Genomic DNA, 25,513 nt, shown 5'->3' with positions numbered 1-25,513 from the left:
GGTTGTAACGTATTTCTGGCGTTCAACTTTGGTTCGTGATGTGTTTCTGGCATTTAACTCCAGACAGCAGCGTAGAACTGGCGTTCAACACCATTTTACGTCATCTAAACTTGGCCAAAGTATAGACTATTATATATTGCTGGAAAGCCCTGGATGTCTACTTTCCAACGCAATTAGAAGCGCGACATTTTGAGTTTTGTAGCTCCAGAAAATCTACTTTGAGTGTAGGGAGGTCAGAATCCAACAGCATCAGCAGTCCTTCTTCAACCTCTGAATCTGATTTTTGCTCAAGTCCCTCAATTTCAGCCAGAAAATACCTGAAATCACAGAAAAACACACAAACTCATAGTAAAGTCTAGAAATATGAATTTAACATAAAAACTAATGAAAACATCCCTAAAAGTAACTAGATTCTACTAAAAACATACTAAAAACAATGCCAAAAAGCGTATAAATTATCCGCTCATCAGTGTCTAGCACCTCTTTGGGTTACTAAGTGCTCTGTAGCAATGGTTACTCTTGATAGTGGACTTTTAGCTTATAATCCCGGGTTAGTTAACCAAGTTGCCAAGTGATAAGGCACCCCTGAGAGATTATTCATCCAAGTATATCCTTTGCACAGGAGCACCACAGACACATGCCTTAAGATTCAACCCTTAGTGCCTAGCCTTATTTCTTACTATTTTTCTTTATTTCTCAACTTTCATTTTTCTTTCCCCTTTTCTTATTGGGATCTTGTTATTTAGCTAGTCTCATGGGGTGTATTTCAAGCATATGATTCAGGACAGATAGTTGCCTTCCTACCTTGTTGGTGAACCAACTTAGCTAAGTAATTACTACACCACAAGCTTAAGAACTTACTCCACAAATTGAACATCACTTTGGTCTTTCATAACATCTCTTTTTATTTGACTTAAAGGACAAGCATACAAGTAGGCAAGGTGAAAATGCAACAGATAGCTTGGCACAGCGAACATATGACAAAGGCGGGGAAAAACGAACATTAAATCCTAGTGATGTAAACTAAAGAGTAGCTAATAATCAGGGATACATTCAGACTTCCAATTTGAGCATTTCCAAGCATATGGAATCAAGTAACAATACAATCTTTTTGTGGTGACTTCTAGCCATCCTTTTGTTGTCATCGTCCACAGCTTTTGCATCCTTCTTCGCCTCCTTGGATGATGGTGCACCGTTGTTCCCGAAGATTTAATTGAATTCCTGCAAAGTTATTGGAAGTTTCTTGTTCCCAAAGCACTTGAGAATTAGTTAGCATGCATGTATGCTTGTGAGTTTCTGAACTTGATTTGGTGTGTGAACACCAAACTTAGTTCCTTACCTAATGCAACAGATTGAATACATGCAGAGGATCTTATGTGCTTTTATTACTAAAACAACTATGAACTAGAAATTAAACTCTTGTCAAGTGGTTTCCCTAATTGGTTGGGGCTAGCAATTTGCTCTTGAAGAGGTGTAGTGTGATTCTAACTGAAACCTTTGGTGGAACACCAAACTTAGAATTACACATCCACTCTTGGATTGTTTTGGTGTGCAACACCAAACTTAGCTCCTCACAATACAGGGTAAACTACTTGTAACTTTTATTGAAATGATCATGAAAAGGAAACTACCTTAGGTTGGGTTGCCTCCCAACGAAGCACTCTTTTAGCGTCGCTAGCTTGACGATTTCTCCATCAGTTGAGATGATATTTCACTTTGGGGCTTTCCCCCATGTTGCCCATGTAATGCTTGAGCCTTTGTCCGTTCACAGTGAAAGTCCTCCTTGAGCTTTCCTCCATGATTTCTATGTGACCATACGGCGAGACCTTTGTGACAAGAAAGGGTCCAGACCACCTTGATTTGAGTTTCCCAGGGAAAAGTCTCAATTTGGAGTTGTAGAGGAGCACTTGCTATCCCTTTTCGAAACTCCTGGGTGTCAGATTGAGGTCATGTCTTCTCTTTGCCTTTTCTTTATAGATCTTCGCATTTTCATAGGCTTGAGATTTGAATTCCTCCATTTCCTACAGCTGCAGGACTTTTTTTTCACCAGCGGCAAGGCTATCAAAATTTAGTAGCTTGAGAGCCCAGAGGGCTTTGTGTTCAAGCTCCAATGGTAAATGACAGGCCTTTCCATACACCAGTTGATATGGAGACATCCCGATTGGTGTTTTGAATGCTGTTCTGTATGCCCAAAGAGCATCATCTAGCTTCTTCGACCAGTCATTTCTTGATGCTCCTACAGTCTTTTCCAGAATCCTTTTTAACTCTCTGTTAGATATCTCGGTTTGCCCACTTGTTTCGGGATGATAAGGTGTGGCAACCTTGTGCTTTACCCCGTATCGTAGGAGAAGAGCTTCTAGTGGCCTGTTACAAAAATGGCTCCCTCCATCACTGATGAGCGCTCGTGGGACTCCAAACCGGCTAAAGATATTCTTTCTGAGGAAGTTCATGACCACCTTGTTATCATTTGTTGGGGTTGCAATGGCCTCTATCCACTTGGAAACGTAATCCACTGCTACTAGGATATACTTGTTTGAATATGAGGTTGGAAATAGTCCCATGAAATTGATTCCCCATACATCAAACAGTTCCAGTTCTAAGATGAAATTTTGTGGCATCTCATTTCTTTTGGGTAGGTTTCCAGCTCTTTGGCATTCATTGCAGCTCTTTGCTACTTCCTTGGCATAGAGTGGCATTTGCTCTATTGCTTCAACAAAGGGTATGTTGATTTGTAGTTTCTTGAAGATTTCCAGAAATCTTAAGAATTGGTTGTCATCCCCCTTCTTTTTCAATTGCTGAGGGTATGGAGCTTTTGGGACGTCTGGCTTCAGCATTTCTCCTTTTTGCTGTGAATTGGGAATGGGAATTTGGACTTCATCTCGTTCCTTTTCCCCTTCATTTGAGTTCTTCTCTTGTGATTTCTTGGGAATTTCCTTCAATTCCTTCCCACTTCTGAGGGTGATAGCTTGACATTCCTCTCTTGGGTTTGGATTGGTGTTGCTGCACAGGTTATGGCTGGGAATTTGCTTGAATAGGTAACCAATTTGTATCTCAAGTTTCTTGATGGCAGCATCTTGATTCTGCATATTGGACCGGACTTCCTCTCGGAACATTTTACTGTCCTGGACTTCTTTGCATATTCGTTCAAGTAGGGTCTCAATCCTTGAGAGTCTATCTTCGGATGATGGTGAGTTGGAGTTGGAGGGATAAGAATGGCCATTTTGGTTTTGATATGAATGTTGAGAGGTGTTGTTAGGTGGGTGCTGATATGATCTCTGTGTGGAATATTGGTGAGCTGCATTGTTGTGGGGTTGTGACGTCTCTGATCTTGGCCTTGATCTTGTTAATTTCCCTACCCAAAGTTTGGGTGGTTCCTTCAACCAGGATTGTAGGTTTTGGAGTATGGATCATGGGTCTGCCTAGGTGAGTTTCCAATGTAGTTGGCTTATTCCTGCTCACACTCTGCTTCTGCATTCACTCCTTCTTGGGTTGCTGATGAGGTGGTGATTACTGCTACTTGGTTCCTCTCCATCTTCTTAGTAAGGTCAGTCAACTGCTTGGTAATCAGCTTGTTCTGGGCCAGCAATGCATCCACGTTATTTAGCTCCATTACTCCTCTAGTGTTGCCTCTTTTAGAAGCATAGAAGTAGTCATTCTCAACTACAGTCTCAATGACATCTATAGCTTCTTCTATGGTCTTCCTCTTGTTCAGAGATCTCCCAGATGAGTGGTCTACTGCCTTCTTTGATTCATAAGAAAGACCTTCATAGAAAATGTGTAACTGCACCCATTCATTGAACATATCTGGCAGGCACCTTATTGTCAAGTCCTTAAACCTCTCTCATGCTTCATAGAGAGTTTCACCATCTTATTGCTTGAAGGTTTGTACCTCAGCTCTTAACCTGTTGATTCTTTGAGGAGGATAGAATCTCGCCAAGAATTTATTCACCACATCTTCCCAGGTTGTTAAACTCTCCTTCGGGAAGGATTTCAGCCATTTATATGCTTTGTCCTTGAGTGAGACGGGAAACAGAAACAGCCTATAGATGTCAGGATGAACACCATTAGACTTCACAGTATCACATATCCTCAGGAATGTGGTTAGATGTTGATTGGGGTCTTCTTGGACACTTCCTTCGAATGAACAGTTGTTCTGAACCAGGGTGATGAGCTGTGGCTTTAGTTCAAAGTTATTGGCATGTATGGTTGGCTTTTGGATGCTACTTCCACAGTTTCCTGGGTTTGGATTGATATAAAAGCCTAGAACTCTTCTTTCTTGTCCAGCATGATGCACTGGACCTTCTCTGCCATGGTTGTGAGCCTCTTCTTCATGATGGTTCTCCATATTCTCATCCATGTCTGGTTCAAAGTACTCTTCCTCTTCCTCAGTACCAACAACTCTCTTTCTTCTTGCTTCCCTCCTTAATCTAAGGAAGGTCCTCTCAGGTTTAGAATCAACAGAAGTTGAAGCCCCGCTTCTTCTACCTGTCATATAACCAACAAGGCCAAAGCAAAAGGGAGATAGAGACTATTCTTGTTAAAAATGCTGTTAGTGTGAGTGATGCAATATATTAAACAGTTAGTGGGTTAGTGAACTGAATTGTAACAAATACGAGAACACCACAAACAGGTAGGGGTAAAGGGAAGAAAATAACTAAAACTGAAAGTAAATTACTCAAACAGAATTTAAATCAAACAAAAGAAAAATGCTCAATCTAGTTATCCACCAATTTAATCATTGTTGATACAAAATCAATCCCTAGCAACGGCGCCATAAACTTGATGCACGGAAACTTGTCTCTCAACAATTTTCCCTCGGCAAGTATACCAAATTGTCGTCAAGTAAAAACTCACAATAGAGTGAGGTCGAATCCCACAGGGATTGATTGGTCAACCAATTTTAATTGGAGGAGTGTTTTAGTTAAGCTAAGCAGAATTTATTGGAGAATTGCAGGAAAGTAAATGGCGGAAAGTAAATGGCAGGAAATGTAATTACTGGAAATAAAGGACTGAATGTAAATGACGGAAAGTAAATTGCAGAATCTTAAATGGTGAATGGGGAGGATGAACATAAAAGTAAATGGCAGAAAGTAAAGAGAATGGGTAAGATCAGAAATAGGGAGTTCATTGGGCTCAGGAGATGTTGTATTCTCCGGATCAAGTTCATTTTCATCTCTTCCTCAATCAATGCATTCATTGATCTCCTTGGCAATCTTAAGTGATTGAATTCTAATTCCTTAGTAATTCAATCTCTCAAATCTTGATCAATAGCCAATTCCTTGGTCTAATTGCTCATGAGAAGAGATGAAGTGTAGTCACTGATTATACCACATGTATTCCCAAATCAAAATGTTGGTAGGATTATATGTCACTATATCACTCCAAACCCCAATTTGGTCCAACATGAGAAAGTATTTCTAGCATGATCTCTTCATTCCTCTTCCAAGGTTCCGAAGAGATCCAAGTATGAATAGCATCTTTTCCAAGACAACTACCCAATTGGATGAAGATTGAAAGCTTTCTAGTAAGATCAAGAGAAAAGAAAGAAGAAGAATAATGAAAACTATTATTGATCCATCAAATTACAACAGAGCTCCCTAACCCAATGAAACGGGTTTAATTGTTCATAGCTCTGGGAATGGAAAACAAAGATGGAAAATACATTCTCAAAGTAAAACTAAAAGTTCAGAGAAAGTAAAATTATACAGAGAGTAGTTTTCCCAATGGCCAAAAGCTCTCTTCTCTAGTTCAAAACTACTCCTATATATACTACTCTTCTGATCATCTAGTTGGCTCTTCAAGTCTTTGGATATGGGCCTTTGGATCTTGAGTTGAAGCAGTTTGGAATCTTCAGTGGGCTCAACTTTACTTGCAGAGAAAGTGTGAAGTAGGCATGGACTTTAGCTAGGACGTTAGTGGCATTAACGTTAAATGAAAATGTGGGTTCGAGAACGTTAGTGACAATCACCTTTTTCACTAACGTCCCTAGCCCAAGATGGTTCACGTTAACTTCAACGTTAGTGGCACTAACGTGACCACTAACGTTGCCTCTTGGTCCATGGCAAGCGTTATTGGCGTTCACCTTTGCCAATAACGTTGCTCTTAGCCCCCCTTTTCTCACGTTAGAGTTCACGTTAGTATAACTAACGTGGCTCTTAACGTGGGCATGCCTTAGCCTCGAGAGCTTACGTGACACTTACCTTTGTCACTAACGCTCCAAACGCCCCTTCTCACGTTAGTACCTCACGTTAATTGTCTTAATGTGGCAACTAACGTGGTGGTGATTGCCATCTGCAATGTTAGTGACAATGGTGAGTGTCACTAATGTTGGCTCATCATTTCTTCCCTCCACGTTAGCTTCCACGTTAATGCAATTAACGTGGCAACTAACGTGGCTCATAATGGCTTGGTCCAACGTTAGTGACAAAGGTGAGTGTCACTAACGTTGGCGATTCCTTGCTCGTCCCATGTTAGAGTTCACGTTAATGTAGTTAACGTGACTCTTAACGTGGCCAATTGGCCTTAGTCCAACATTAGTGACAAAGGTGAGTGTCACTAACGTTGGCATTGTCTTCCCTTTCCATATTAGAGTTTACATTAACTGAGTTAACGTGACTCTTAACGTGGCCAATTGCCAATTTAGAGCGTTAGTGGTATTCACTTTTACCACTAACGCTGGAGCTCCCTTTCTCTCCACGTTAACTACCACGTTAATGTAGTTAACGTGGTAATTAACGTGGGCCATGATGGTTTCGAAGGCGTTATTGGCAATCACTTTTCTCATTAACGTTGCAAGTTTATTCCCATTCCACGTTAGTGGTCACGTTAATTAGATTAACGTTGCTGCTAATGTGGCTCTTCCTTGCTTCCTTTGTCCTGAAATCAAGCAAATAAAGTGCATCAAAGCTCTAATCCAAGTTATGAGACATGCATTATCCAATTTGTCATTCAATTCATGCATAATTCTCATAAAATCACATGAAATTTCACAATGTTTGCTTGAATCAAGATGTAAGTGATTATCTACCCAAAACTTGCTTATTAACTAAGAAAATGCATGAAACTACCCTAAAAGAGTAAACAAAAGGTCAGTGAAACTGGCCAAAATGCCCTGGCATCAGGCTTTACATGCCTAGTTTGGGACCCCTGAGGCTATTGGAATTGCAAACGTTGGTGGAGATTTCTGGATGAGTTCAAGCACAAGCCACCATAACAAGGAGCTCAACAAATGTCCAACTTAAGGACTTTAACTAAAAGTGCTAGGTGGGAGACAACCCACCGTGGTATGATCGTTCTTTTTCAATTTTAATTTTGTTTTGTTTTGTTTGTTTTTAGTTTTATTTTATTTTATTCTCCCTAGTATCATTCAAAACATCCGCATCAGCATCTCTATTTTGCATTCTGCATATTCTATATAAAAAAAAGCCCACACCACGCGTGCGCGTAGGCCACGCGTGGGCATCGATCTCAGATCGGCGTCTCCATCCAACGCCCAGAAAGTTGGGCTGGAATCGTGCGGCTGGTGTGCGATGAGCACCAATTGGCCACGCAGGCGCGTCAATGACGCGTACGCATCAATTTCATTTACACATAACACGCGTGGGCGTGCGCGATGTGCATGCGTCGCATGAAAATTTTTGCCCCCTTTATTGAAATAGAGATTTGCGCCAAAACGACACTGGATTCGTGCATTTAGCACAATTCTAGTCGACGCGTATGCGTGTTTCACGCGTACACGTCTTTCTCATTATCCCCTGTTTACGCGTTCGCGTCAATGATGCTTCCGCGTCGTTTCAATTTTACCTCATCCACGCGCACGTGTGACCCACGCGTACGCGTGGATTTAAATTCCCAAACCCCCCTGACGCGGAAACCCTAGCCCCAGCGTCACTTTTTCCCCCCCTTCCCAACGTTCCACCTCCAACCTCCCACTGCCACCAGCCACCACTGCCGCACCGCCCCGTCACTGACCCCCAAACCCGCCGCCATTCACCCCACTCTCACCCCTCCTTCTTCTCCTCTTCTCCTTCTCCTTCCCCCTTACTCCCTCCTCTTCCCCCTTCTCTTCCTCTTCTCCCCCTTCTCCCCTAATTCGCGCCCTGCCCCGTCGCCAACGCAACCCCGCCACCGCACCCAGACCACTGCCCACCACCATCGCGACTGTTAAACTACTATTTTATGTTTTATATTATGCTCAATTGAGTGGTTTATATCAATTCTTTACTCACTTATTCATATGATTTGCATGAGTTTACATTTTTCCTTCCTGATTTTGTGCTATGATTGAAAACATGTTTCCTGGGCCTTTAAATTGCTAATATTAATCCTTTCTTATTAATATTCGATGCCGTGATATGTGTGTTAAGTGATTTCAGAGATTATAGGACAGGAATGGCTTAGAGGATGGAAAGGAAGCATACAAAAGTGGAAGGAATACAAGAAACTGAAGGAACTGCTAAAGCTGTCCAACCTGACCTCTTGGTACTAAATCATTCATAACTTGAGCTACAGAGCTCCAAATAATACTGTTTCAGTTGCGTTGGAAAGCTAACATCCGGGGCTTCGCAACGACATATAATTTGCCATAGCTGCTCCGAAGATAGGTGATGCGCACGCATGGATCACGCGGACGCGTGATCTGGAAAAAATGCAATCCGCGCGAACGCGTGGATGATACTCCCGCGTGACTTTGCAGCGACCTGTACGTACCAGAAATTGCTGGGGGTGATTTTTGGGCTATTTTTGACCCAGTTTTTGGCCCAGAAAACACAGATTAGAGGCTATAAAGTAGGGAAATCCATTCATTCATTCAACAATTCAGACAACATTCATAATTCATAATTTTAGGTTTTAGATGTAGTTTTAGAGAGACAGAGGCTCTCTCCTCTCTCTTAGGATTTAGGATTAGGATTCCGTTTAGTTTATAGTTATTTCTACATTTCAGGTTCAATGTTCTTTTACTTTATGTTCTTTTCTACTTTTATTTATTCTATTACTTGTTAATTACTTATGTTGCCAAATTGGCTTATGAATCTTTCCATGTTAGATTTGAATATTCTATTTAATATAATTTGAGGTGTTTCAGATTTATGATTATTTTATTCTATTTATGATGCTTTCAATTTAATTTAGATTTTTCTCCTTTTGGCTTTGGTTAAGTAATTGGTAACACTTGAGTTGTCAAACTCAGCGGTTGATTGAGAATTGGAAACTTCTGATTGATTTTGATCCCTCTAAAGCTAGTCTTTCCATAGAAGTTGACTAGGACTTGAGAAATCAAGTTAATTAGTCCACTTGACTTTCCTTTATTTAGTAAGGGTTAACTAAGTGGGAGCAATAAACAATTCTCATCACACCTGATAAGGATAACTAGGATGTGATTTCCAGTTCTCATACCTTGCCAAGAGTTTTATTAGTTATTATTTTAATTATAACAATTTACTTTTCTTGTTCCTTATTTCAAAAACCCAAAATTATACCTTTTCCATAACCAATAATAAATCATACTTCCCTGCAATTCCTTGAGAAGACGAACCGAGGTTTAAATACTTCGGTTATAAATTTTATTGGGTTTTGTTACTTGTGACAACTAAAGTTTTTGTACGAAAGGATTCTTTGTTGGTTTAGAAACTATACTTACAACGCGATTATTTTTATAAAATTCTTTACCGGCAGAAGTCCAATCGTCAAAATGGCGCCGTTGCTAGGGAATTGCAAACGTGTGCCTTATTATTGGTTATTGTAAATATTTGCTTTTTTGTTTCTTTTTTTTTAGTGTTTCTAGTTTTAGGAGTTTATTTTCATTAATTTTTATTAATTTTTGTCTTTAATTGCTACTATGAATTCTCACGCTTCTGGCTTTAAGTTTGGTTCTAATGTTGTTGAAAGAAATGGAAGCTATAACAGGAACGTGCATCAAGGTCAAAACAATCGAAGATGGAAGGAACCATGAGGATCTAATAAACTCTTTCGGCAACAACACCTTCCAAGATGCCATGGACAACGACCATCCTACAATGCATGCCAAGACAATAGTTATGGTGGACCCTTTCGTGACAAACCACCTCCACCAAATTACTATGGTCAAGAGCCATTCCGAGGTGCGTACCAAGAGGATAGATATGGAGAACCCCCTTGTAGTTACCAACAAGCTCCATCATATGCCAATGAACCACCTCCTCAACATAGCTTTGAACCACCATACTCACAAGCCAACCACAACCATTCACCTCCATATGCCCCTAACCTATATCCACCCCAACCTCCACTGGATGACAACACCATTGGTGTTATTCACCAAGGTCAAACAGAGCTTCATACCACACTTTCCTCTATCACTAGTCTCACCTCTACTCTTCAAACACTTATATCCCGCATGGACCAACCCTCTACCTCCAATATTCAACCCTCAAGCTTTAGTGCGCTTCCTTTTCAACCACATAATAATCTTCCCATTCCATCACCACCCTCCATGGAGGAGCACCCACATTCATCAATCCAAGATCAAGATGATCCCAGCTATGCTATTGACAAGGAACAAGAGAAAAGGGATCATCTTCGCGAATTCACACTTCTTAAGAAGCTAGAGGAGGCCCTACAGGTGGAGGTAGTAGAGACCCTTGAAGTCGAAGGAGTGATTGAAGAATTAGTGAAGGAAGACATCAAGGAGGAGTCTGATTTTGTCTTAGAGCAAGAGGAAGCCCAAAGTCTGGAGGTAGGAGAGACCCTTACAAATGAAAGAATAGTTGAACGGAGTTGTCATGGAAAGGAAATCATCAAGGATGAGTACGATTTTATACTAAAACAACTAGACAAAGCAGTAATTATTAAAGAGGAAGAAGTGGTTGAAGACTTGGGAGATGTAGAACCTCCATGGGAAACTCCAGTCATAGAACCTCCTTCCAAGACGTTTGAATTTGATGTTGAAGAGGGTGTACAACCTCCAAGACATATCATAGCTAAAGACTTTGAAGAGGTTGATCAAGAGATGGAGATTAAAGAAGAAGAAGCACAACCTTCCATGCCCTTGGTGAGTAATGAAGAAGATATTGAATTGGAAGAAAGCTACCAAGAGGAAGAGGTTGAAATTGAAGAAGCTTGCAAAGAGGTGGAAGTTATCAAGGAAGAGCACAAGGAAATGGAGCTTGAAATCACCTTGCCAAAGTTGTTGGAGACCTCTCCCCCAAAGCCATTACCATCCAATACAACATTCAAGTGGGTAAAATACTTATCCTTAACCTTTACCTTCCCGCTTGAATATGGGTTACTTGAGACAGATGGCCAGCTTAGAGCTCTTTGTAGCATTAAGAGTAAAAGGAAAATGGTTAGTGGTAGGAGTTGCCCTGCAAGGTTCAATACGGTTGCACACTCCAAGTTGAAGTGCAAATATTGGTGTAAAGCTCGAATGAATGGGTCTAGGAGGATGTTTGGGTGCCTAAATGAGAATTCTAAGGCTGAACCACCCGGATGGAATCATCATGATTCACTTGAAGACGGGTGTAGAAACAAGATTTGGGATCCAGGCATACATGAGGATCGACTTTGGGAGCTCAAAGCTTGTGAACAACTCCATCAAAGCTTGGGGAATGTATCTGGAATTGATAAAGAATGTTGGAAGTCCAAGCATTGGTGGAAGTTTCAAGATGAGTTCAAGCACAAGCCACCATGACAAGGAGCTCACAAATGTCCAACTTAAGGACTTTAACTAAAAGTGCTAGGTGGGAGACAACCTACCATGGTATATTCTTTCCTTTTTGTTCTTAGTTTTATTTTATTTTATTTTCATTCGTGTTCATTCATAATTTCTGCATAGTCATCTACATTCTACATTTTGCATTCTGCATACTGCATAAAAAAAAAAGAAGAGAGGCACGGGACGCGCAAGCGTCGCTGACGCGTCCGCGTCATAGGTGCCTTGGACACGAGAAGAAAAGAAGCAGAGAGTCACACGAAAGCGTGGCTGGAGGCGTGCCTTAGGCACAAACATGCCCACGCGACCGCGTTGCTGACGCGTCTGCGTCATTTTGAAAAAGAGCCTCACATGCGTATGCGTCACCCACGCGTACACGTGACTCTGCAAAATCGACGTAAAAAGGTGAATGGCAGCAAGTTATGATGGAGTGGGGCTGGAATCGTGCTAGAAGCAGAAGCCCTACCTCGCGAACGCGTGCTCCACGCATCCGCGTCAGTTTTAAAAGAAACGCCTTTCACGCGTGCGCGTCACCCACGCGCACGCGTCACCCAAAAAAAATTTTGGCAAAATACAAACAAAACGGAAAATCGTGCGAACGCGAGGCTGCTCTCACGCCACTAACACAAATCAAGTCATGCGAACGCGTGCCCCACGCGTCCGCGTCACTTGCAAATATCACCAATCACGCGAACGCGTGCCCCACGCGTCCGCGTCGCCTGCGCTGCACAGCTTATCCAGATCAGCCCCAATTATCTTATCTTTTCTTCCCCAATCCTAATTTTTTCTTTCCCCTTCTTATTTCTTTCTTTTTCCTTCTTTCTTTTTTTCTTCATTCCTTTAACCTCTCATCCCTCTTCACTTTCATTCTATTTTATTTAATTTATTTGCATACTTTCATTCATTGTATTTTAATTTTGTGCATATATTTATTCTTTTCTACGTTTATTATTTTTCCATTGATGTTAAATATTCTTATTCAACTGTTGTATCCTTTCTGGTATTAATTTGGTGCTTCGTGACTTGTTTCAAACTGTTGGGTGTTATTAATTATAAGTCAATACTAATTTTATAATACTGGTATTCCTTTTAAATTGACATGAATTTATATTATCTTTCATTACCCACACTCTCTTCCCCATTGTTGCAAATTTTTGCACTCTTGATTTGCCACGTGCTTCTACTGTTTTCTCACTTGCATGTTGTAGCTACCATGTAATTGAGACTCTCATCATTTGGCATTAACCCAACCATATTTTAAATTATTTCCTATCTTTGTTTTTGGGTTACTTTTCTTCTTTTTCCACTTCTTTCAGGATGGCCACCGAGGAAGGGAAACAGAAAACGTTTACATGGGGCAACAAACAAGTCTATTTGCATAATCCTTGGAGAAGAGCGTCAGTTGAAGCAACCCGTCCACTTGCACATCTTAGCATGCACCGAGGACGGTGCAATCTTTAAGTGTGGGGAGGTCGATACCAATCTCCATGGGTTAGTTATTTTCTTCTCAACACCAATGTTTTATTTTCTTTGTTTGTTCATTGTTGCATTTGCATGATTGATTGCATATTTGTTTGATTTTGTGCATATTTTACCACTTGGTTGAAGTAATATTTTCTTTTCAAAGAAACTTTTTATAACATTTCACTAATTTGAATTAAAATTTTTATTGAACTTGTTTGAAGAAATATTATACTAGAACATGGTTTTAGAGCTCGAACACACAAAACCAGTGAGATTTTGAGCCTATTTGATTGGTTGCATTTTACCAACCAATATTTTAATTTTGGTGTGTGTTGTTCTCTCTAAAATTGTGATCTTTGTCTTGCTTAATTCTATATTTCCATTGTTTGATGTATGCATGCACTTATATGATTGAGGCCTTTGTTTCACTGAGCTTACATACCCATATGGCCTTACCCTTTCATTATCCTTTGCAACCCAATGTTGAGCCTATTATACCTCTTTGTTCTTTACTTTAGCACATCATTAACTCTAAGCGGAAAACAATAATGTCCTTAATTTGAATCCTTGGTTAGCTTAGACTAGTGAGAGTGCTTATGATTTAAGTGTGGGAAAGTTGGATTTGGAAACATTTGGGTTGAGAATTGAGTATGTTAGAATTTTCTGAAAATGTGAAAGAATGTTGAGAATATGCTCATGCATTCAATACCTTAATCATATGCCTTAAGAAAAGAAAAAGAAAGAAAAATTATGAAAAAAAATAATAATAATAAAATAAAATAAAGGAAAAAAGAAAAGCAAAAGAGCAAATAAATAAAAGGGGACAAAATGCCCCAAAGTAAGTGGTGAAAGCAATGCATATGTACTGTACCTGAAATTAGAATGCATGAATATGTGGAAAACATGGTTAATGGATAGTTAGATGTGGTATTATGATTACATGGATTGTCTAAAGTTAGGTGGAAAGTTTAAGTTAATTAAGGATTCAGATTTTAGTCCACTAGGCCAAATACAATCCTACCTTGACCCTAACCCCATTAAAACCCTTAAAAGACCTCTTGATACGTGTATCTTTGCATTAATTCTTTGTTGATTGTTAGATGAAGAGAAATCCTTAGAAAGCAAGATTAGTAGATAATTGAGAGAATTGAACCTTAAACACTTGAGTGATTAGAGTGTATACACTTCCAGTGAGGGTACGATACTCGATTCTTTGTTCCCGGCTTTCACGAGCTATTTTCTTTTGCAAGTTTACTTGTACTTTATTTTGTGATTTAAATTAGTGAAATCCAGTTCATATTTATTCTTAAAATATTTGTTTACTTTTAACCAAGTAGGTAGAAACATTTTGCATGTAGTTGCATTTATATAGATAGGTTGCATTTCATAAGTTTCACTATTCCTCTTCACTTTTATAGCTTCTCTTGAGCTTAGCATGAGAACATGCTAATGTTTAAGTGTGAGAAAATTGATAAACCACTATTTTATGGTTTATCTTTTGCTCAATTGAGTGGTTTATATCAATTCTTTACTCACTTATTCATATGATTTGCATGAGTTTACATTTTTCCTTCCTGATTTTGTGCTATGATTGAAAACATGTTTCCTGAGCCTTTAAATTGCTAATATTAATCCTCTCTTATTACCATTCGATGTCATGATATGTGTGTTAAGTGATTTTAGAGATTATAGGGCAGGAATGGCTTAGAGGATGGAAAAGAAGCATGCAAAAGTGGAAGGAATACAAGAAACTGAAGGAACTGCTAAAGCTGTCCAGCCTGACCTCTTGGTACTAAATCGATCATAACTTGAGCTACACAAGTCCAAATAATGCGGTTCAAGTTGCGTTGGAAGACTAATATCCAGGGCTTTGCAACGATATATAATTTTCCATAGCTACCCCAAAGATAGGCGATGCGCACGTGTGGATCACGCGGACGCTTGACCTGGAAAAATGCAATCCGCGCGAACGCGTGGACGATGCTCCCGCGTGACTTTGTAGCAACCTGTACGTACCAGAAATCGCTAAGGCAATTTCTGGGCTGTTTTTGACTCAGTTTTTGTCCCAAAAAACACAGATTAGAGGCTATAAAGTGGGAGAATCCATTCATTCATTCAACAATTCAGACAACATTCATAATTCATAATTTTAGGTTTTAGATGTAGTTTTAGAGAGAGAGAGGCTCTCTCCTCTCTCTTAGGATTTAGGATTAAGATTCCTCTTAGTTTATGGTTATTTCTCCATTCCAGGTTCAATGTTCCTTTACTTTATGTTCTTTTCTACTTTTATTTATTCTATTACTTGTTAATTACTTATGTTGCCAAATTGGCTTATGAATCTTTCCATGTTAGATTTGAATATTCTATTTAATATAATTTGAGGTATTTCAGATTTATGATTATTTTATTCTATTTATGATGCTTTCAATTTAATTTAGATTTTTCTCCTTTTGGCTTTGGTTAAGTAATTGGTAACACTTGAGTTGTCAAACTCAGTGGTTGATTGAGAATTGGAAACTACTGATTGATTTTGATCCCTCTAAAGCTAGTCTTTCCATAGAAGTTGACTAGGACTTGAGGAATCAAGTTAATTAGTCCACTTGACTTTCCTTTATTTAGTAAGGGTTAACTAAGTGGGAGCAATAAATAATTCTCATCACACCTGATAAGGATAACTAGGATGTGATTTCCAGTTCTCATACCTTGCCAAGAGTTTTATTAGTTATTATTTTAATTATTGCAATTTACTTTTCTTGTTCCTTATTTCAAAAACCCAAAATTATATCTTTTCCATAACTAATAATAAATAATACTTCCCTACAATTCCTTTAGAAGACGACCCGAGGTTTAAATACTTCGGTTATAAATTTTATTGTGTTTTGTTACTTGTGACAACCAAAGTTTTTGTACGAAAGGATTCTTTGTTGGTTTAGAAACTATACTTACAACGTAATTAGTTTTATACAATTCTTTACCGGCAGAAGTCCAATCGTCAGCGACGCCACCGTACCCCTCCTCCCCCCTTCCTTCTTTCTTTTCTTCTCCCCCTACTTTCCCCTCTCACCTTTTCGCAACACCCCTGACTCTACCCAGACCACCACGGGCATCCCAGCGCCGCCGTGCCGCCCATTAGCACCGCCGTACACCCACCTCTCCCTTTATTTCTGTTTCTATCACTGTGCCCCCAGGTTCCACTGCACTCCAATTTCTTTTCCGTTCAAGTTAGTTAGTTTGCATATTTTAATTATGTTCAATTTAGGTTAGTTAGATATGCATGTTTGTAGTGGATTCTAGGTGGTTAGGTAGCTAGAATGTGGTTAGAGGATTCTAGGCCTGATAATTGCTCTGTACCTGCTATTTGAATTTTTTGCTTTTCACTATTGATTGGCTGTTATTGTTGCTGTTTCACTGTTTCATGGCTGTTTGATTATGTTCTGCTTCATACCATCAATTCATATAAGCTGCATTCATTCCTGCTGATTGCAATTATTGCTCTGCTTTGATGTCACATGCTGCTTGCACATAACTGCGTTGAATCTATCATGATTGAAAATTCTGCTCAGTGCCATTTTACTTGCTGATTTGATATAATTTGTTTTGAAATTCTTATGAACTGCTAATTCTGTTTGACAATTGCTGCTACGTGCATTATTATGCTGTTTAATTTTCTGGGAACGTCCCTTTTACTGCCGGAATGCTACCCAATTTTTCTCAGAAACAGTTTTACTTAACTGCTATTCATGACTCGCCTTTGGTACTTTCACATTGTGCTTTCCTTGGTTTAAACCAAAGTCACCTCATGACATGCTGGGCTAGCATTCACTATCTCTTTTGGTTACCTTTCAACTTCAATTGCATTATTAATGATGCTTAATCCTTTTTATGCTTCTTTTATTTTCATGTTTATCATCAATAATCTGCATTCTCTACTTGAATGTGAGTTACTTGTTCTTAAAGTTTGTGCATTTTTGTTAGCTAGGAACTACAGTATCATGCCACTAACTTTAACTTCCCTTTATAACTTTTGACTTCATTGACTTTCTAACTTCTCTATCAGTTTACACTAACCCCTTTTAACCCCTTTCATGGCATGTTTATTATTGTTTCCTGACAAACAAGCATTCTGCATTTCAATTAATAGTTGTTGGATTGTGATTCCTACTTAAATTCTTTGAGTTTTATCTTCCATTCAGTACAACATTCTATATAATTCTGACTTACATCATCCATTTGCTTTTATTCCTCTTTTACACATCTACTGCTTAAATTGCTTGCTTCCTATGTGCCTTCCTATTTTTCAGCTTTAGTTTGCTAAATTGTATCCTGGAACCTCTATTTTTCAGGATGTCTGATCCAAAAGGGAAAGGAAAAGCTAAAGCAGGAACAGGTAAAAGAAAAAGAGGAGAATCATCTACCGCTTTGTTAGATATACTACATGATGATTCCTGGCGTGAGAAGAACTTTACTCCGCAGGAAAAAGCCGATCAACTTGTGCCAGCCACTGATCCAATCAAGTTCGCAAATCGTTACTGTGAACTAAAATATGATGTCTTTGGGACTAAAAGGCACCTATAATTGGAAAAGACCCTCAGAATTCCAGCTGAACTACAATAGTACACTACAGAACAAATAAAATAGAGAGGCTGGTTCTTTCTGGAGAGGAATTTGACTGAGGTTAATGCATCCTGGGTCAGAAAATTTTACTGCAACTATTATAAGACGACCCTGGATGCAGTACAGCTCAGAGGGAAGCAGATTTTAGTTACTGAGGAGGCCATTGAAGATATCCTCCATTTCCAGCCTAAGTCAGATGAACTAGACGATTACCAAAAAGCTGAGAAAGCTATGAGATTTATGACTTTTGATTGGGAGGCAGTAAAGTGAACCATATCCATTGATCCAGCTGTCCCATGGGTTATGGGTAAATCCACAGTGAACCCAAAAGGCATAAAAATTATTTATCTGAATGACGAGGCTCGGCTATGGCAACAAATTCTGAACAACTATGTAATGCCGAGCACTCACGAGACTGAGGTGCCAGCCACCATGATTACTCTTATCTGGTGCGTGATGGAAGGCAAAGACCTGTACCTTCCCTGATTTATACGTCACTCCATGGCTAAAGTTCATGTCCGAGGCACTCTGCCATTCCCCTCTTTGATTACCCAGTTGGGCCGCCGAGATGAGGTACCTTGGGAGCCTGAGGATGAGAGACCACCAGCCGCCGACTGTAGGAAGATCATCCTACACGGCAGGAAGTTCGAGGCTCTGGGCTACAGACCGCCTTCTCTTACTCCTCTGCTAATGCAGCCACATCTTCTGCTGCCCTTTCAGCCCCTGCTGCGCCACCCACACCCACAGCACCCTCACTTGCTTCCCAGCCCATTTACCACCTTGTGCACCGACTATTTGAGCGCCTAGATTGGATGGATCATCGCAATAAGCGACGCTACGAGCATCTTAAGCTAATGATCAGGACATGACACACTGACATCCCCTCTGAGACTGACACACCATCAGAGCCATCTGAGGAGGAGGCGGATGAGCATGAGGAGGATACACGGGCAGGGCCCCAGCAGGCAGAGCCCCAGCAGGCAGAGCCCCAGCACAAGGAGCCTCCACAGACACAGCTAGCAGATCTACCAGCCCCTATACAGGCAGAGCCTCAAGCACCTTCATTGCCAAAGCCTATAGAGACAGCATCAGCACACCCTTCTGGAGGTGACGACTCTTCACACCCAGCCTGACTGAGCACCGAGGACGATGCTATTATATAAGTGTGGGGAGGTCACCATCTCTGGCGAATCTTATTTTGGTGAACTACTTTCAAACTCTTTTTCATCCTATTTTATTTCTTTTTCTGTATTTTTATTTTTATTTTATTTTATCTTATTTCCCTTTCAGTACTTGCACATTTTCTTTTGCTGTACTTCTGTTTATTCCTACTTTGTTACATTTTGCACTTTAGGATGTATATTTCTTAGATATTTAGCTTGATTTGTGATGTGGGAGGATTATCGTCAGAATAGAATTTCTCAATGAAATCCGCGTTGGTAGTATAGCTTCTACCCAACAACAATCCCCGAGTATCAAATTTAGAAGGGATTTGGTTGTCAAAAGTTCAACCCCAATAGAAATAACCAAAGTATTCAAACCTCGGGTCGTCTCACAAGGAATGGGCAAACATGTGCTTCAATATTGGTTAGAATTCTGGGGTTGCAAGTCATGAGCAAGAAAATAAAAAGGGAATCTTAACAAGCAAGCAATCTTAAAATGCAAGAAATTATTTCAAATAACTAAGCAAGACATGAGCAATTCCAAACTAACAAAGTAACATCCAATATGATTCTATTCTAAACTAAACAAGTAACTATAACTAAGACAAGTAATCAAGAATTTTAGGTTTTCAAATATAAATAATAAAAGCAACTCTTGGCTAGGCATGGGAATTGGGGTCACCATCCTTGTCTAATAACCATATCTTAACAATTATGAGGAACCAAACTCATTAAGTCTACTTCTATACGTGATGTACGTCAAATGGTTTGGTCAACATCAACCCATAAGTTCTAACCTCACTACTAATTGACTTAATAGAAGGTTAGCATCAATGGCTATCAAATTGACCACTAAGGGCTCCCAAATCATCAAATCCATTAGACCCAATGACTCAAGTTTACCCAATTCCCTTAGCCTAGGCCAAGAGTAAAGAGAACTACTCCATAATCAAAGTAAACAATTCATCGAACACATGGTAAGCATTAATAAAAGACATGTTCAAATTGCAATCAAATTGAAATTAACAAGTACCCACTAACAATTATCAACATACAATCATTCAAACAACACAATTAACCAAAGAAATCATCAATGTAACATCAACAAGTCAAGATTCACAACATTCATGAAATGGGTATGAAATGACAATTGACAAGAATTCATAAAAGTATCACAAGATCTAAGCAAAATTATACTAAGGAATTCAAATTAAACTATCAAAACTAGTAATTAACAAGATCCAATTTAGAATTCAACAAGGAAAGATCAAATTAAAACTAGATCTAGAGAGTAACAAGGGTTTCTCTCTCTAGAAGAACAAAGAACCAAAATCTAGATAAATTGTGTCTTAGTGTAAAATGATTGATCCCCCCCTTTCCCCTAGCATCCTTGGGTGTTTTCCATGTAGAAACAGCTTGAATTTGGGTCTGATGAGCCTCAGAAATCGACAGGCATGATTTCATTTAATGAGGTCACGTGCAGCTTCCCGCGCATGCGCGCCATGCGTGCGTGTGCACCGATTGCTTTTGTGATCCACGCGTGCGCGCCAAGTGCGCATGCGCGTCGATAGGAATCCTCTGATCCATGCGGACGCATCCATTCTTGCGCGCCGCTTCTAGCCATCCTCATCCACGCGTGCGCGTGGAATGCGCGTGCGCGCCAACGCTGATTTTCCCAAAATTCAAATCTTCATGTTCCTCCCTTTTGTGCATGCTTTCTTTCTCTCTTCCAGGCCATTCCTACCCTATAATTCCTGAAATCACTCAACAAATACATCACGGCATCGAATGGCAATAGAAGAGGATTAAAATATGGCAATTTTAAGGCAAAATAAGCATGTTTTTCATCTTGAAGCAATATTAGGAAGTGAACACAAAACCATGCATTTCTTGTGAATAAGTGCGAGAAATATTGACAAAACCCCCCAAATTCTATACAATATAAACCACAAAATTGGGGTTTATCAAATCTCCCCACACTTAAACCAAGCATGCCCTCATGCTTAGAATAAAAAGACTAAAGATCATGGTGAGAAAGGGTTTATGAAATGCAAACTACCTAAGTGAATGCATGTAACTAATGTAAAATCATCTACCTACTTGGTCAAGGGCAAATCTATCCTCCAAGTACACATGTGAACATATAGGGTGAAAATAGTATGTAGCTCATGAATCCTACCAAATTGAACATCACTGATAAACCATTATTTTATGATTTATATTGTGTTTAATTGTGTGGTTTTATCAAATCTTTACCCACTTATTCATATGATAAGCATGTATTTACAATTCCTTCCCATAATCACTCCATGGTTGAAAACTTGCTTCTTAGAGACTTTTAATTATGTATTTTAATTCTCCTTTATCCCATTCGATGTCGTGATCCGTGTGTTAAGTGTTTCAGGCTTCACAGGTCACGAACGACTTGGAAATGGGGGAGGAGGCTTGCAAAAATGGAAGGAACACAAGAAACTAAGGAGATGACCAGCGAGCAATGAAGCGAGCGCATGGCCCACGCGAACGCGTGAAATGGAGAATTCGCAATGACGCGGACGCGTGCCTGACGTAAACGCGTCAATTGGAGTCTACACGAATGACACGAACGCGTGAACCACGCGAACACGTGACAAGGAAAATCACTGAATGACGCGAACGCGTGGACGACGCGTACGCGTGACCTGCGCGATCTGCAAAAATAACAGAATACACTGGGGGCGATTTTGGGCCGCATTTTGACCCAGTTTTTAGCCTAGAAACACAGACTAAACCTAGGGAACATGCAGAAACTCAAGGAGGCATCCACACACAGAGAGATTCATCACATTAGGATTACTCTTAGTTTTAGATCTGAATCTAGATTAGTGTTATATTGATAGTTTATGCTTTTGCTTTGGATTGTGGATGTTGAAGAGCCATTACCTCCGTTGAAGACATTACTTTAGTTTGTTTCTTTACTCCCTTATTTTTAATTAATTACTCATTGACTCTGTTCAGATAATTATGTTGCGTTTTGAATTTATTAATATATGAAGTTATTTCTATTTTAATTAATTTTAATTCTCTATTTTATTTTATTTAATTATGTCTTCTCATATTTTTATGATTATTTCTTTCATGTCAATGGAGTAAAATTTCTACTTGACATGGGGGTTGATTAAAAGGAGATACTTGAATTGGAATGCTCAAGTGCTTGGTTGAATTGGACGTTGTTAGCTAATTCCATACCTACTAACACTAGACCTCCCTAAGGGAGAGGACTAGGAATTGAGGGTGAGAGTTAGTTTAACCATCATACATTTCCTTATTTAGTAAGGGGTAACCGAGTGAGAACAACAACCTTTTTACACTACACTTGAGAAGATTCCAACAAGGATAGAATCATAGAAATTCTATTTAATTATTCCCCCAGTCAAGGCCTTTTATTCAGAGTATCAATAATTATTCTTAGTTTATTTTTATTGCTTTAATTAACAATTATTTTAATTACTCATTATCAAACTCAACTTTCTGGGAATTTTTTGATTAATAAATTAGCACTCTTTCCTGCAACTCGTTGGGAGACGACCTGGGACTCATACTCCCAGTATTTTATTTCTAAAATTTGTGACAACCCTTTTTTTAAATTGGTAAGGCAGATCTTAGCCGGTTAAGAGCTATACGTGCAACGCTGTCCTCTTAATTGAAATCTCTAAATTGGTTAACTTCTTCCACGCATCAATTTTTGGCGTCGTTGCCATGGAGTTGCAATAGTGTGCTAAATTATTAATTAGTGTATATATTTTATTTTTATTTGCATATTTTATTTTTATTTTTGTTACCATGAGTTACATGTCTTCCTCATTGAATGACGCGTTCATTGCCTTATCCGAGTTTAGTCCCATTTGATCCTGAAATTGAAAGAACTCTTTCACATATTAGACGAACTCGACGTCGGTTAGCCTCTGAGGGTGGTGAAGTGATTATTATCAATTCACCAGTCTCATCTAAGGGCAAATCTGAACCGCCATCTAAGAGCGAGACAAGCTCATTTACTACTGATCCAGTTGATTTACGTGCAAGAAACATGGCAGCACCTAGGAGGATTACTCTCCAGGAGGCAGGAGCCCCAGATTTTACACTACAGCCGTATCAAGTGCATCACCTGACTGCAGCTGCAGATTTTGAACTAAAAACTACACTGATCAACTTGATGCCCAAGTTTCATGGCTTACCTGCTCAAGAGCCCATCAAGTACCTTAGGGATTTCCAGACAGCCTGTTCTACTGTTAGGCGTCATGGTGCAGATGAAACTTCTATTCTGTTAACCGCTTTTCCGTTTTCTCTTAAAGGAAAGGCGATGGAGTGGTACTATTCCCAACCTGAAGCAACTGTTACCAACTGGGATACACTCAGGAGAGAATTTTTGGAAAAATACTTCCCAGCTGAAGTCACAGATAGACTGAGAAAAGAGATCTCCTACATTGTTCAAGGTGAATCAGAGACTCTCTATGAATATTGGGAGCGCTTCAACAATCTCTTGGATGCATGTCCCCATCACATGATTGGTAAACTAGTATTGATCAGCTACTTCACTCAAGGCATGAACCCCCAGGATAAGACTACACTGGAAGGTGCTAGTAATGGTTCTCTGAAAAAGTACAAAACCACAGATAAAGCATGGCAACTGATCAACGACTTAGCTGAGTCCACTAGAAATCACAGACAGAAGCACAACCATCCCAAAGCTGTTGCAGAGATTTCTTCTAGCAAAGAAACTACTGCTCTCACCCAGAGCATATGTGAAATGACCAACCTACTGAAGCATATGCAGTTAAATCAACAACAGGCACAACAAGCTCAGCCTTCACCACAACAAAGCCAACAGTTAGTTCCACAAAGAGTATGCAGGATCTGTGCTGATTATAGTCATTATACTGATGAATGCTTGCAGCTCCAGGAAGACAACACTATGGCAGCCACTCATAACTTCTATGACCGTCCGAATTAAGGATACAATCAACAAGGTGGCAACTACAACCAAGGTGGTAATAATAACCATGGATGGCAAGACAAATCCAACCAAGGCTGGAGAGATAATTCTAACCATGGCTGGAGGGAAAACTTTAACAGAGGAGGCAGAGACAATAATGGAAACAAGAGGTGGAATAACAATAACAACAACAGACAGCAGAATCAGAACCAACCTTACAGGGCACCTCACCTAAGATAATCACAAGGACCCCAGCAAACCCAACAACAAGTCTCTCAGACTGCTTATTCTAATTCCTCATCAAATGACGAGATGCTCCGTTCTCTTGCGCAAGGACAACAAGACATGCAGGCGCAGCTGAACTCTAGTCTGAATGGCTTGACTGCCACTTTACAGGCTCTCGTCTCCCGGATGGATTCCTCACTTAATTCCACACATCAACCTTCAAGCTCTAATAGAATTCCTTCTCAACCACAGCCTAATCCCAAAGGTGGCATCAACGCCATCACTTTGAGGTCCAGAATCACATTACAGGAGAGAAATCATGAGGAGCCAAACCCACCAGAAAACGTGCCAGCAGAGGATGTGGTGGAAGTAGAAGATGCTGAAGAGAACGAGGACGTTGATGAGCGGATAATTTATACGCTTTTTGGCATTGTTTTTAGTATATTTTTAGAATATTTTAATTAGTTTTTATTATATTTTTATTGGTTTTTATTTAAAATTCACTTTTCTGAACTTTACTATGAGTTTGTGTGTTTTACTGTAATTTCAGGTATTTTCTGGCTGAAATTGAGGGACCTGAGCAAAAATATGATTCAGAGGCTGAAAAAGGACTGCAGATGCTGTTGGATTCTGACCTCCCTGCACTCGTAGTGGATTTTCTGGAGCTACAGAAGCCCAATTGGCACGATCTCAATTGCTTTGGAAAGTAGACATCCTGGGCTTTCCAGCAATATATAATAGCCCATACTTTGCCCGAGATTTGATGGCCCAAACAGGCGTTCCAAGTCAGCTCAAGAATTCTGGCGTTTAACGCCGGAACTGGCATAAAAACGGGAGTTAAACGCCCAAACTGGCACAAAAGCTGGCGTTTAACTCCAAGAAAAGTCTCTACACATGGAAGCTTCAATGCTCAGCCCAAGCACATACCAAGTGGGCCCTGGAAGTGGATTTTTACACTAAACACCCTAGCTTACTCATTTTCTGTAACCCTAGGTCACCAGTTTACTATAAAAACTACTTTTAGTGATTCATCTTGTACCTCATGACACTTTACATGTTTCTTATTGTATTTTCTACGGCATAAGTCTCTAAACCCCATTGTTGGGGGTGAGGAGCTCTGCTGTTCTTCATGAATTAATGCAATTACTACTATTTTCCATTCTATCACGCTTGCTTCTATTCTAAAATATTCATTCGCACCTTAACCTGATGAATGTGATGATCCGTGACACTCATCATCATTCTCACCTATGAACGCGTTCCTGACAACCACCTCCGTTCTACCTTAGATTGAATGCATATCTCTTAGCCTCATGATTCAAATCAGAGTCTTCGTGGTATAAGCTAGAATTATTGGCAGCCATTCCTGAGATCCGGAACGTCTAAACC

The 25,513-nt window shown here is 39.7% G+C and overlaps 2 non-coding genes across 2 annotated transcripts; one reads left to right on the top strand and one right to left on the bottom strand.

Annotated features, from left to right (window-relative positions):
* The first annotated feature begins 3,797 nt into the window (after positions 1 to 3,797).
* On the top strand, positions 3,798 to 3,904 carry LOC148565164 (small nucleolar RNA R71). Its single transcript, XR_015885202.1, has one exon. It is a non-coding gene; the product is annotated as a small nucleolar RNA R71 (small nucleolar RNA).
* A 19,461-nt stretch (positions 3,905 to 23,365) lies between these two features.
* Positions 23,366 to 23,473, bottom strand: LOC148565163 (small nucleolar RNA R71). The gene has a single exon (XR_015885244.1). It is a non-coding gene; the product is annotated as a small nucleolar RNA R71 (small nucleolar RNA).
* Between the last annotated feature and the right edge of the window lie 2,040 nt (positions 23,474 to 25,513).

Source organism: Arachis ipaensis, chromosome B5, assembly GCF_059453495.1.
Source record: "Arachis ipaensis isolate K30076 ecotype BB chromosome B5, ASM5945349v1, whole genome shotgun sequence".
NCBI classification, from domain to species: domain Eukaryota; kingdom Viridiplantae; phylum Streptophyta; class Magnoliopsida; order Fabales; family Fabaceae; genus Arachis; species Arachis ipaensis.
Note: the sequence above shows the minus strand (reverse complement) of the source record. Positions and strands in the feature narration are given on the sequence as shown.